Source organism: Nycticebus coucang, chromosome 6, assembly GCF_027406575.1.
Source record: "Nycticebus coucang isolate mNycCou1 chromosome 6, mNycCou1.pri, whole genome shotgun sequence".
Classification (NCBI taxonomy): Eukaryota; Metazoa; Chordata; class Mammalia; order Primates; family Lorisidae; genus Nycticebus; species Nycticebus coucang.
Window position 1 is genome coordinate 112,715,121 of NC_069785.1, and position 12,263 is coordinate 112,727,383.

The following is a 12,263-nucleotide window of genomic DNA, read 5'->3' on the forward strand; positions in this document are numbered from 1 at the left end:
AAACACAAAAGCTTATGAATGAGCACTGGGCTATTGCAAAGGCAGAAAGGGAAAGTATAATTTCAGACGAACAGGAAAAGTCATTCAGAGCACAAAGGCGTCTAACAGGCCTGAAATTCTATCATCACTTCTTTCCTTCTTTTTTGCCCTTTCCTGCTTAGTCCTCTTTCAAATGAAAATACTGATCTCAGTCCTTCATTAAATCACTGGTTGTCATGATTTTTTTTTTTTCAAAGTAGATCATTTTGCTCTCTTTAAGTTGTTTGGAAATGCAAGGTGCTTAATCCAGAAGGGGACATCCCTGGACTGAGGCAAAATGAGTAGAAAGGGGAGTTTGAAAGCCTTGATCACAGGGCTGATAAAGTGGTTGCTTTTGCAAAGCACCGATGAAGAAGTTAGGCATGTTGCTGGGTTCCAGTCTTGGGAACTTCTGCTATTTATGGAAGTATTTCATGTGACTCAGTAGTTTTGCCCTTTATCCACGGTCTGCTGGAAGGCACAAGAGTTAGGCTCTTGGTATTACCAAGAAGGTGACGAGCAAGATGTCTGCAAAGCAGAGAATTTGGGTTAAAGGCAGTGAGCTGAGATGGCCATAACTCAGGTTCCTGCTTAAGGCTACGATACTGCCATTTCACAAAAATATGGGAGAAAGAAGCCAGAGCTCACCCTGCCCCGACGCGTATTTTGAAAAGCAGTCAAGTATTTTGACTACAGTCAAGTAATGGTCAAGTATTTTGACCATTAGGCAGCAGTCATTGTTCAGCCCACAAAATCTGCTTTGGTGTCTCTTCTTTTGCCACTGCCACCCTCTGACCCTGGTCAGCCGGTCTCTTCTCTATTGCTTCCTCCATTACTAATAGAACAGACTAGGAAATCTTAAGTGTCTGCATCTAACCAATACTGGCTGCTTCCAACTTACTAACACCTACTTACTAATGTGCCACATTTGTACACAACCTCCACTTTCTTGGACCACCCCCTTAATTGTCGGGCCTCCAAATGCCAGCAGCACCCTCCTCTACTTCTTAGTAGACACTGGAATATCTCATTTCAGATGACAGTCAAGCTACCCAACTTATGAACATCCTATGTAAACACAATGTTTTTCCTGACAGGCTTGATGTAACATAGATTCTCCTTTAAAAATAATCATACTTCACATAATCCCGGCTCAAGCACTCATTCCACACTTGGACACATATCCATCACTGCCTACTCTTGCCCCTCTTTTGGCAAATAGAACCAAAAGTCTGTATTTCCCTGCAAGTATTCATACACTTTGAACTATACTCCAGGAAATACATCTTAAAGCAATAATCCCACTCCAAGTACATTAATTTAACTGAATATCATAAAGTTGTTAACAGTAATTATACAGATAATGCAGAATCCTGGGAAAATATGTATAACCCCATATGAAATAGGAAAAACAAAAAAACAACATTATATCTAATACAACTATATGAAAATGATCCCTCATTTGGGACAAACTTCCGATAGTAGTGACAAGTAGATAAGAAAAAAATGAAACTGCACAATCTTTTAGAGTAGAATAATAATAGGTATCATTTCTATTTTTAGCTTATTTCGTTATGTTCAATTTTATTTTTTTATTATTCAATATGTTCAGTTCTTTCTTTCTTTTTTTTTTTTTTTAGAAACAGAGTCTCACTTTGTCACCCCTCAGTAGAGTGCTGTGGTGTCACAGCTCACAGCAACCTCCAGCTCTTGGGCTTAGGTGATTCTCCTGCCTCAGCCTCTCGAGTAGCTGGGACTACAGGTGTCCGCCACAACGCCTGGCAATTTTTTGCTGCAATTTGGCCGGGGCCAGGCTCAAACCTGCCACCCTCGGCATGTGGGGCTGGTGCCTTACTCACTAAGCCACAGGCGCCGCTGTGTACAGTTTTCTTCTTTCTGTTTAATTCTGAATTTGTATTTATGTTGTCATTTTTCTATTAAATATTTTTTGGAGGTAGACAGCAAAAAGTCTGTCATATCATCATAATCCTAACACAAGTCACTGTTGCCCTTTTGGTGTGATTTCTCCTCTGCATTCTCCCCATGACTGTGATACAAGAATTCAGCACACGACTGAGAAAGTCCTGCCTCCCATGGTGTAGATGCTGGGACACAGGGCAAGCAGAGCAGGTATGGCTCAGCCCCCGAAGAGCTCATAGTCTAGCAGGAAAAAGATGAATCCAGTAACAACACAGCCAGAAAGTAACAACCGGTAGTAAATATGAGATACTCATTCAACACACATTAGATGCTGGGCAGAGCGGTGAAAAAGTCAAGTCCTTCCCCTCATGGGATTTAAATTCTGCTGTGGGGGGTAGTGCTTGTTTCTGCATGGGGCAAACAATAAAAAAAGGAAAAATGTTATATGCTATGAGAGCACATAACAAGGGACCCTCAGGCTGGGGCAGCAGCAAAGATGTCCCTGAGAAGATGATATGAGGCTGGCAGAATGCAGGATGGAAGAGTAGTGGCACAAGTGTCCGGGAGAGGGCTCTCCAGGCAGGGGGGCAGCCGTGGTAGAGCAGCAGGTGCCCCAAGGGAAGAAGCAAGGAGTGAAATGATGCCCACAGAGCTGGAGTTCAGAGATGAAGGGCAATGCTAACCCAAGGGGGCCAGACAGGCTGCCATTGGATCACACCGCAGTAGGGGTCAGGTTAAGCAGTTTGGCATTTGGTCCTAAGCAAGGAGAAAACATGGATGGCTTAGCAGGGGTGTGACGCATCAGATTTGCATCTTTAAAGATCATCTAGGGCGGCACCTGTGGCTCAACAGAGTAGGGTGCTGGTCCCATATGCTGGAGGTGGGGGTTCAAACCCGGCCCTGGCCAAAAACTGCAAAAAAAAAATCATCCTAGCTGCAGGTGGAGAGTAAACTCCAGTGGGAGACACGAGACCAGTGAGGGTATATGTAAGGTTTAAGAGAAAAGCATCTGCTTGTACCAGGATGGTGGTAGTGAAGCTTAGGAAAAGTGGAAAGTGAGTTCAGAGTGACTTAGGGGGAAAATTGACACCCAAGTGATGAAGTGATTTTGGGAGGTTAGGGCCAGAGACTTTTCAAGGAAGATTCCTAGATTTCTGATTTACATTAGTGGGTAAAAGATGCCACTCATAGAGATAGTGCACATATACTTTAAAAAACCTTAAACTTAACTATTTCAATTATTTTTCTTTTTCAAATTTAATATTTTGGTGGCACTATTTATAATTGTCAGCAATTTTTGTAAGAATTTTTGTTTTCTTTGTTTAATAAAATGTATTACACGGCGGCACCTGTGGCTCAGTGAGTAGGGCGCCAGCCCCATATGCCTAGGGTGGCGGGTTCAAACCCAGCCCCGGCCAAACTGCAACCAAAAAAATAGCCAGGCGTTGTGGCGGGCGCCTGTAGTCCCAGCTACTTGGGAGGCTGAGGCAGGAGAATCGCCTAAGCCCAGGAGTTGGAGGTTGCTGTGAGCTGTGTGACGCCACGGCACTCTACCAAGGGCAATAAAGTGAAACTCTGTCTCTACAAAAAAAAAAATAATAATAAAATAAAATAAAATGTATTACATTGGAATGAGACATATTTGACAGAAAATACTAGTTCATTATTTTTCTTATTTGTTTTAAATATTTCACCCAGGATTTTTGCTTTTATTTTGATTAAAGTTTGAACATTGAGGGGTGGGGCCTTGGTGTGTGTCACACTTTATGGGGGCAAGACATGATTGCAAGAGGGACTTTACCTAACAATTGCAATCAGTGTAACCTGGCTTATTGTACCCTCAATGAATCCCCAACAATAAAAAAATAAAAATAAAAATAAAAAGTTTGAACATTGAGCCATACAAACCTTCTGGCTGTGACTAAAGTAGGTAAAAACATTAATAATCTGTAGATACATTTATGCTAATATTTATCTGCTAAAGAGAATGAGAAATGAAATTCAGATAGTGGTGACAGGTAAATGAAATTCAGATAGTAGTGATAAGTAGATATATGAAGATTTAAGAAATTTGTAAGCTTTTAAAGCAGAAATGTTTCAAGGTTGATCCTATTTGTCGGGAAAGTAGATAAACATGTACAGCCAAAAGCCAGGAATTCAAGATTTAGGTGGCCAATAATGGGTGGTGTTTACTGTTACCAAGGAAGTAAAACAGATAGTTCTGGCCTTTGAAGTTGGGATGACTTTTTTGTCATTCATTATGAATAGTGAATGACAAAAAAGTTAAACCCCGTGGGTACCTATTAACTCACTTTCTTAACCTTACAGTACCTAAGAGCCTTGTAAAATACTATAGTATAGTATGACATATAAAATATAAATTTACAATGGTTGACTGAGCTGCTTATACAAAAAGGAATGTGACGATTGTTAACAATTGTACATAAAATCACTGGTTTAGACTTACGTGTTTACTTACAAAAGTAAAATATCAAACATACGCCACATTACCAAGTAAGGAAAAACGATGTGCAGAAAGCAGAGGCACAGTGACTGAACCACGAGTATAGTATTTTACATCTCAGCTGGTCTCAGTCTGACAGAGGTAACATTTGTCTGTAAGTGGAATTCAACCAAGTTCACAACCAGCCTGCGCCAGGCTCTTCCTCATCTACCACGGTTTGTATGTTCTCAGGCAGCCAATCAGGGTGGATAGTCTACTTCACGCCCACGAGAAGACCTTTGGGTTGCAAACGACCCACATACAGGCAAATTACTTACTAGTACCCAGCTTCTCTGCTTAATTAGTCCAGCATGACTCAACATATCACAAGGGTCTGTTGTGTACACTTCTAATTTCTTTTACCCTTAGGCTGATCAAGTTGACTAAATTAAATCAGGTCTTTTCTTGCTGAGGTGCAGGCCCGGCCCTCTCCTCCAGTCCAAATGTCCTTTCTTTGCCCACATGAATCTTAGCCTGACCAGTGCTGCCTTGGTTTCCATCCTGCCCCTTCCTGGACATGCCACCCCTCTTATGTCCCTCCACATGAGTTACATTTATTTTTCTTTGAGTTATGAATCCCATCTCCCCTTCCTCTTTGTCTCCCCCAGCTGTGCCTTTACCAGCCACCTTTCTTTGTCTTTGTTCTGAACAAGCCTTGGTGCTCACCTTTATTTCTGTGACTAATTAATCGTGTACTAACCACTTAGAATGGCTCAGTAAATGATAGCTATCTCTTTATCTCCCATTTTTTGGCCTCACTTATCCCTGCTAATGAAACCCTGGCCCATTCTTGAGTTACCACCAGGTAGTAGAAAGAACACAGGAATCCTGTGGGGTTCTAGCTGGGTGATCTCAGTCAAATATTTATCTTTCTTGGCTTTATTTTTCCCATTTGTAAAAGAGGTAATGGGTTGATTGTTTGCAAATAAGGCCTCTAGATCCCTCTCAGCCCTGCAGGCACACTCCTCAACTCTGCAACTTTGCTATTCTTCCCCACCCTGGAATCTGGGCTGGCCTGGTGTGTCCTTAGTTAGACAAACGGAATATGGTAAATGAAATCGAGCCTTCTGAGTTCAGGCTTCAAGGGACTTTGCCTCTTTTGCTATCTCTGTCTTGGGACCTTGAGACGTCTGTATAAGAAGCCTTAGCTAGGCTCCTTGAGGTCAAGATCATACACAGAGGCCCAGCTGAGGGCCATCACCAACTGCCCGACATGTAGGAGAAGCCACCTTAGACCATTCAGACCCACAAGCTGTCAGACTAGTAAACCCAAATCAGTGATCCCAGGTAAACCACCAGTTGAGTACAGCCCAAATGCTATCCCACATAATTGTATGGTAAGAAATGAGAGTTGTATTAAGCCTTTAAGTTTTTGCAGTAGTTTGTCATCATGCAACAAAAAAATGAACATGGATTGAGGTTATCTTCAAGATATCTTCTGGTCTAAAATCTATGGTCAAAAAAACCCCTCAATATTCCTATATCACATTTAAATCATTGAGAAATCTTATAAAGCTCAAAAAGGCCTCATGAAATAACCTGACCAAACTCCCTATGTTAAGGTGAAATAATACCAATAAAAAATGACAGCAGATTGTATGGATTGAGCACTATCTCCCAGGATTTTTCAGTCATTATTGCCAATCCTTACCAAGACACTCCAGACAGTGGTGTCCTTACAAAGAGAATACGGAAGTTTGACAGGTTGGAGTTATTGAACTGAGATGTGAGCTTACGCCTCTGATTCTAAAGCCCATGTTCTGGCCAGGTGACATGGTTCACACCTGTAATCCTATCGCTCCGAGAGGCCTGAGCCAAGTGAGATCCTGTCTCTACTACAAATAGAAAAACTAGCCAGGCATGGTGGTGTATGCCTATAGTCCCAGCTACTCAGGAGGCTGAGACAAAAGGATCACTTGAGCCCAGGAGTTTAAGGTTGCTGTGAGCTATGACATCTCAGCACTCTACTCATGGCAACAGAGGTCAACTATGTCTCAATAAAATAAAATAAAACCCATATTCTCCTAACCATAGACCTCATTGACGTATGGGTATTATTAGCCCTACATAAACAATGCAATTGATAGAAACTTTCAATGACTTTTGCCAATTAAACAAGTGGTAATGATAACTCAAATATAATTGAATAGAGAGCAGTTATAGATGTTTTGAAAGCAAAAAATTTCCCTAAGCCAGTAAACAGAAATTTATAGCTCCATTTTGTCAGGAAAATCTCAAATATTTTTCAGAATAATTCCCCTTGTTACCACTCTTGCCAAGGGCATTAATTCCTCTTTTCCTGTTCTCACATCTATTTTTTTTTTGTCTTCTCACGACACCCACACCCAACTTTACTTATTTTTCTGATTTCTGCACGTATATCACTTTTCTTTGACAGCTGATTATCTCGCTCCTGACTGTCTTGTTACTCCTTGTTCTGCCTTCCAGGCAGGTAAGGTCCCTGATCCCTAGCAACTCTCTAGTTTCAAGGACCTCCTCCCAAATAGTTCCCCCAAACAAGTTCAGTCATCAGTGAACCCTGGAATGAATTTTTCAATTACACCAACTTCTTTAAAGGTGAATTTGTCACTTGATTTACAGATCAAAGCAGCATTCACGTTTTCCTCTCACATAGGAATTCAAACATATTTTGCTTCATATCACCCAGCAACTACAACACACTGAAAAGCACAAATGCAGGGCACTGGGCAGGAATTGTATCCTGAGTCAGAGCTTAACCGCCAGCGTCATAGGGAGAATCCCTCACTGTGTCCAAGCAAGAACCTTTCCAAAACCCTGAAGCCCCAAGGGAGACTCACCATCGCAAGAAAAGTGTTGCTGTTTGTTTTCTACTCCAGATAGGTGATACTTCCATGTACAGATTTCTTATCACTCGCTTCCTAGGGAAAGTTTCAGAATAACTACCCCGAGTTCTCAGAAAGAGGCGGAGTAAAGGAAGCAAAAGCCCTGTGGCTGGGCGGCTGCATCAGCAGCTCTGTCATCCAGAGCCTGGTCTCTCTTCTTCCTGCTGCTCTTCTAAAAAGACTGTTATGGGCGGCACCTGTGGCTCAAAGCGGTAGGGTGCTGGCCCCATATGCCGGAGGTGGCGGGTTCAAATCCAGCCCTAGCTAAAAACTGCAAAAAAAAAAAAATAAATAAAATAAATAAAAAGACTGTTATTTGAGAGTTTTTGTCCCTGATATCAAAGCTTGTTCTTTGGCTCAGTTCATAGCCAATACTCAGGGAGGGGCAGGGATTAGAAAAGGCAAGTGAGAATATTGAAAAATGTGTTCTTTCCATAAGGGTAAAGTCAAACTACAGAGGGAAGTCTGGAGTGAAGGCAGCTCAGATAAGGAAAAGTGGTAAACTAAAGCAATCAACAACAACAAACCCTAGGACTCAAAAAGGGGCAACAAAATAACGGCACCAGCATTAGAGCCAAGATAGGTAAGAACACCCGTTTAAACTCCTAGAATGGCTGTGATTGAAACTGCCCGCTCTAAGATAAAGGATAACTTTTTCTGTATTTTTTTAAATCAACTGTTGTAACCTTTTGAAGGTTTATTTTCACATGATTCAAAGTCACAATCGAAGGAAAAAATAAGTTATTTCAGTAACAATAAGGATGTGTAATTCCCACACTGGTTCAGACCACAGTGATTGACCTTTTACCAAGAGTCATCCCTTTCTAATATTTATCCTACAGAAGGTGCTATTGGAAAGACCAGCTGTCCACCCCGAGGTAAGACACAGTTTAAGTGTCAATACCTTCTATACCCTCAGAGCTCTTCTGTCTTCCTAGGTTTATCTTATCTCTTTTTGAATATGCTTATACTTTTTACCCAGACCAGTAAGAAATCCCCCAGTGTCACTTCCAACTGTGCCAGGCTGTCAGCCCCATGAGGACAGGTACTGTGCGTCTCATTCATTTTGGTATTTCCAGGGCCTGGGACAATCCTTGACTCATAGTTGATCAATATATATTTGTTCAATTTGGGGGGAAATGAATGAGTTCTTGTAGAACTTATTCTGTAGTCATTATGAAGCAACTCAATATTTTTTTTTTTTTTTTGAGACAGAGTCTCACTATGTTGACCTCGGTAGAGTGCTATGGCATCACAGCTCACAGCAACCTCAAACTCTTGGACTCAAGTGATTCTCTTGCCTCAGCCTCCCAAGTAGCTGGGACTACAGGCACCTGCCACAACACCCAGCTATTTTTTTGTTGTAGTTGTCATTGTTGTTCAGCAGACCCAGTCTAGGTTTGAACCCACCAGCTCTGGTGTATGTGGCTGGCACCTTAGCCGCTGAGCTACAGGTACTGAGCCAAGCAACTCACTATTTGATGTAAATGTGAGATATGATCTTGCACACAATAAAATCATGTATGTAAAAAATAATTTTTTCCACAGGAATAACACTGGAAAACTTATCATCGGTAACAGTTATCCAGTACTTGCCCTGGGCTAGGAATGGTTACACATATTAACTTACTTATTCATTTATTCATTCATTTGTTAGATACAGGGTCTGGCTCTGTTGTTCAGGCTGGAATGCAGTGGCTGAAATGATCCTCCTGCCTCAGCTTCCCAAGGAGTAAGGACCACAGGCACCACCACACCCAGATGGTTATTGTTTAGACACAGAACTGTACTACTATTGCCCAGGCTGGTCTCAAACTCCTGGCCTCAAGCAATCCACCAACCTCAGCCAACCAAAGTGCCTATTTTATAGGCCTGAGCCACTGTACCCAGCCTGTATTAACTAATTCAATCTTCATAAGAACCCTTACTCCTATTTTACTAAGAAGGAAATTAAAATACAGAGAAGCTAAATGATAATCAGATTACCTGGTATGAATGCTGCCCCTGATCTTTATTTTTATTTTTTTATTTTTTTATAGAGACAGAATCTCACTTTATGGCCCTCAGTAGAGTGCCGTGGCCTCACACAGCTCACAGCAACCTCCAACTCCTGGGTTTCAGCAATTCTCTTGCCTCAGCCTCCCAAGTAGCTGGGACTACAGGCGCCCGCCACAACGCCCAGCTATTTTTTGGTTGCAGTTTGGCCGGGGCCGGGTTTGAACCCGTCACCCTCGGTATATGGGGCCGGTGCCCTACCGAATGAGCCACAGGCGCTGCCCTGCCCCTGATCTTTATTAATGTGTGATTTTTACCTCTTAGTACCTCAGTTCACTCATCTGTGAAACGGGAATAAGAGTAACACTATCTGCTGGAGCTTTTGTGAGGATTACTGGAGTTAACACATGTAAGGCCCATGCATCTCTGCTTGACACAAAATAAAGTACTGTCATTGTGACCTGTGGAATGTGTAGGATAGGTGGTAAAATTGGTGCAGGAGAGTTAGTGGTTATGTGTTATCACCCCCCAAATAAAAGAGGTTGTGGTAGTAAAGAGAACCATCCTTAAGTTTTTCCTTCTGTGGTGGAGGGAGAACCCTATAGGCCCAACAGATTCCATGTTACACTTAAATCAACAGTATTATTATGAGAAAAGCCAACTCTGCAGTGCAGATGTTCACAGCTGCAGTTTAGATGGCACACTCAGGACAAGAGGAGTCCCCTGGGAAAGGCGCACTGCCAGGCTGTGGGCTGGCTCTCAGATGGCTCTGAACGCGCCATCTGGGCTACTGGATTGCTGCACACATTTTATTCAAAGGTCTAAAGACAAATACTCTTCCAAACTCAAATAAGGCATACTATTTCAAAACACAGGAAGAGCCTATACTTGTACCTATCATTTTTTGTTCGTTCATTTGATTGTTTGAGACAGTCTCACTGTCACTTTGGGCCGTGGCGTCACAGCTCATAGCAATCTCAAGCTCTTTGGCTCAAGTGATCCGCTTGCCTCAGCCTCCCAAGTATAGGGCTACAGGTGCCCATCACCAGATCCAGTTTTTTTTTTTTTTTTTTTAGTAGAGATAGGGTCTCACTCTTGTTCAGGCTGGTCTTGAACTCCTGAGGTCAAGTGATCCACCAGTCTCGGCCTCCCCAAGTGCTGAGATTACAGGCGTGATCCACCACACCTGGCCCACTTGTATCTATCTACCTTAACCTGGTTTCCAGTCTAATTTCAGAAAATAACCATGTGGGGAAGTTGCCCGCCATAAAGACACACTGTTCCTTGCAGAAGAAAGTGGGCCTGGAGTGAACTATTAATCCCACAAGGTGATAGCTGCCTCCCTGGGTACTTCCACAGAGATTATCTCATTTAACCACAGGAACCCAGTGAAGTAGGTATTTACACTCATTTTTATAGTACAAGAGACTAAAACCATGGAAGGTGAAAACTTGTAAAGTGGTGATTGAAAGAACCAGGGTTGTACCTAGTTCAGACCCGCAGCCTGATAATATCCATTGAGTGATACCAGTTATTACCCAATTATTTTCCTGAGCCCAGATCATTCAACACCTGCCTGGAATAGCCCTCCTGTTAGTCTCTGCACTTTCCTCTGTGCTGGGAGTCTCTTCTCTGGATTGTCAGTCTGCTCCCTAAGTCAGGTATCAGAATCCCTGAACACACAGCAGATAGTGAATAAATATTCATTGACCAACCCAACAAAAGAATACAAATGAATGAAAAACAAGAGTTTTTAGCTTTTGCATCCCTCTCATTGCTCTTTATACAGATTCTCAGACCTTGCCCTGAAACTTGTAGGACAAGGCTTAACACAAGGGAGTTGCTCAGAGCTTCAGGATGGGACAGAAACGCCTCTTGAAAGACTGTCACCAGCATAGTAGCAAAGCAGGTTAGCGCCAGAAGGTTCTGATCCTTAGATAAAATATATGATCTCAACATCTTAGATCTGCTTATTATATTATTCATGGCTTCTTCCCAAAGAAGACTGCATCCTAAATTCTGACCACATCATCTGTACTAGTTACAGGAGTTAGGCAACAAGACAGAACCATACGCATGAGTATCTAGTGCTCCTTCGTTTTCACTAAAAAGAATTCAGAGCATGTCTTTTCCCTCATACTCGGGGGCAATTTAATGTTCATTCTTAGAACCTGTCCTGCAAGTTAAAGAAGAAAGAGGAGGCTGTGCTATTTTACAAGGTTAAAGGAAAGGGTTATTCCCATAGATTCCTTCTATGTCCAGGCAAAAAGATCACAAGACTACATTACTTTCATTTCTCATATTGTCACTAAAGTCCACAATTACCATATTCGACTTAATTCACCCTCTGTATTATGCAATTTTATGCATACTTATTTAACAGCAAGGATTGTTCATTTTTCTCATGTAGAAGAGGACTGTGACAAAAGCCTAATAATCTAGAGAGAAAATATTAGTAATATTTCAAAAATGTTTGTTACTTAATTGCATGAAATATAGATGAGATCAGATGCCAATGCAAAACCAAAATTATGCAATTTTCAAGGTGTTAGAAAAGGAATTCAAATCCAACATTCTGGAATTAGCTTTATTATTATTATTATTATTTTTTTAGAGACAGAGCCTCACTTTATCGCCCTCAGTAGAGTGCTGTAGCATCACAGCTCACAGCAACCTCCAAATCCTGAGCTTAGGTGATTCTCTTGCCTCAGCCTCCTGAGTAGCTGGGACTATAGGCGCCCCCCACAATGCCCAGCTATTCTTTTTGTTGCAGTTTGGACGGGGCCGAGTTCGAACCTGCCACCCTCAGTATATGGGGCTGGTGCCCTACCCACTGAGCCACAGGCACCGCCCTGGAATTAGCATTAGCTTTAACTTTAAGGAATTTAAGGGCAGAACATGAGCCTCTCCCTCCTGGGCCCTCACAGGTGAGAGGAAAGAGAGAGAGATCTGGAATAGCTGCT

The 12,263-nt window shown here is 42.1% G+C and overlaps 1 protein-coding gene across 3 annotated transcripts in view; it reads right to left on the bottom strand.

Moving 5' to 3' along the window:
* The window catches only part of EXPH5 (exophilin 5), an 87,779-nt gene that overhangs the window by 37,631 nt on the left and 37,885 nt on the right, over positions 1–12,263 (bottom strand). The window lies entirely within an intron of this gene.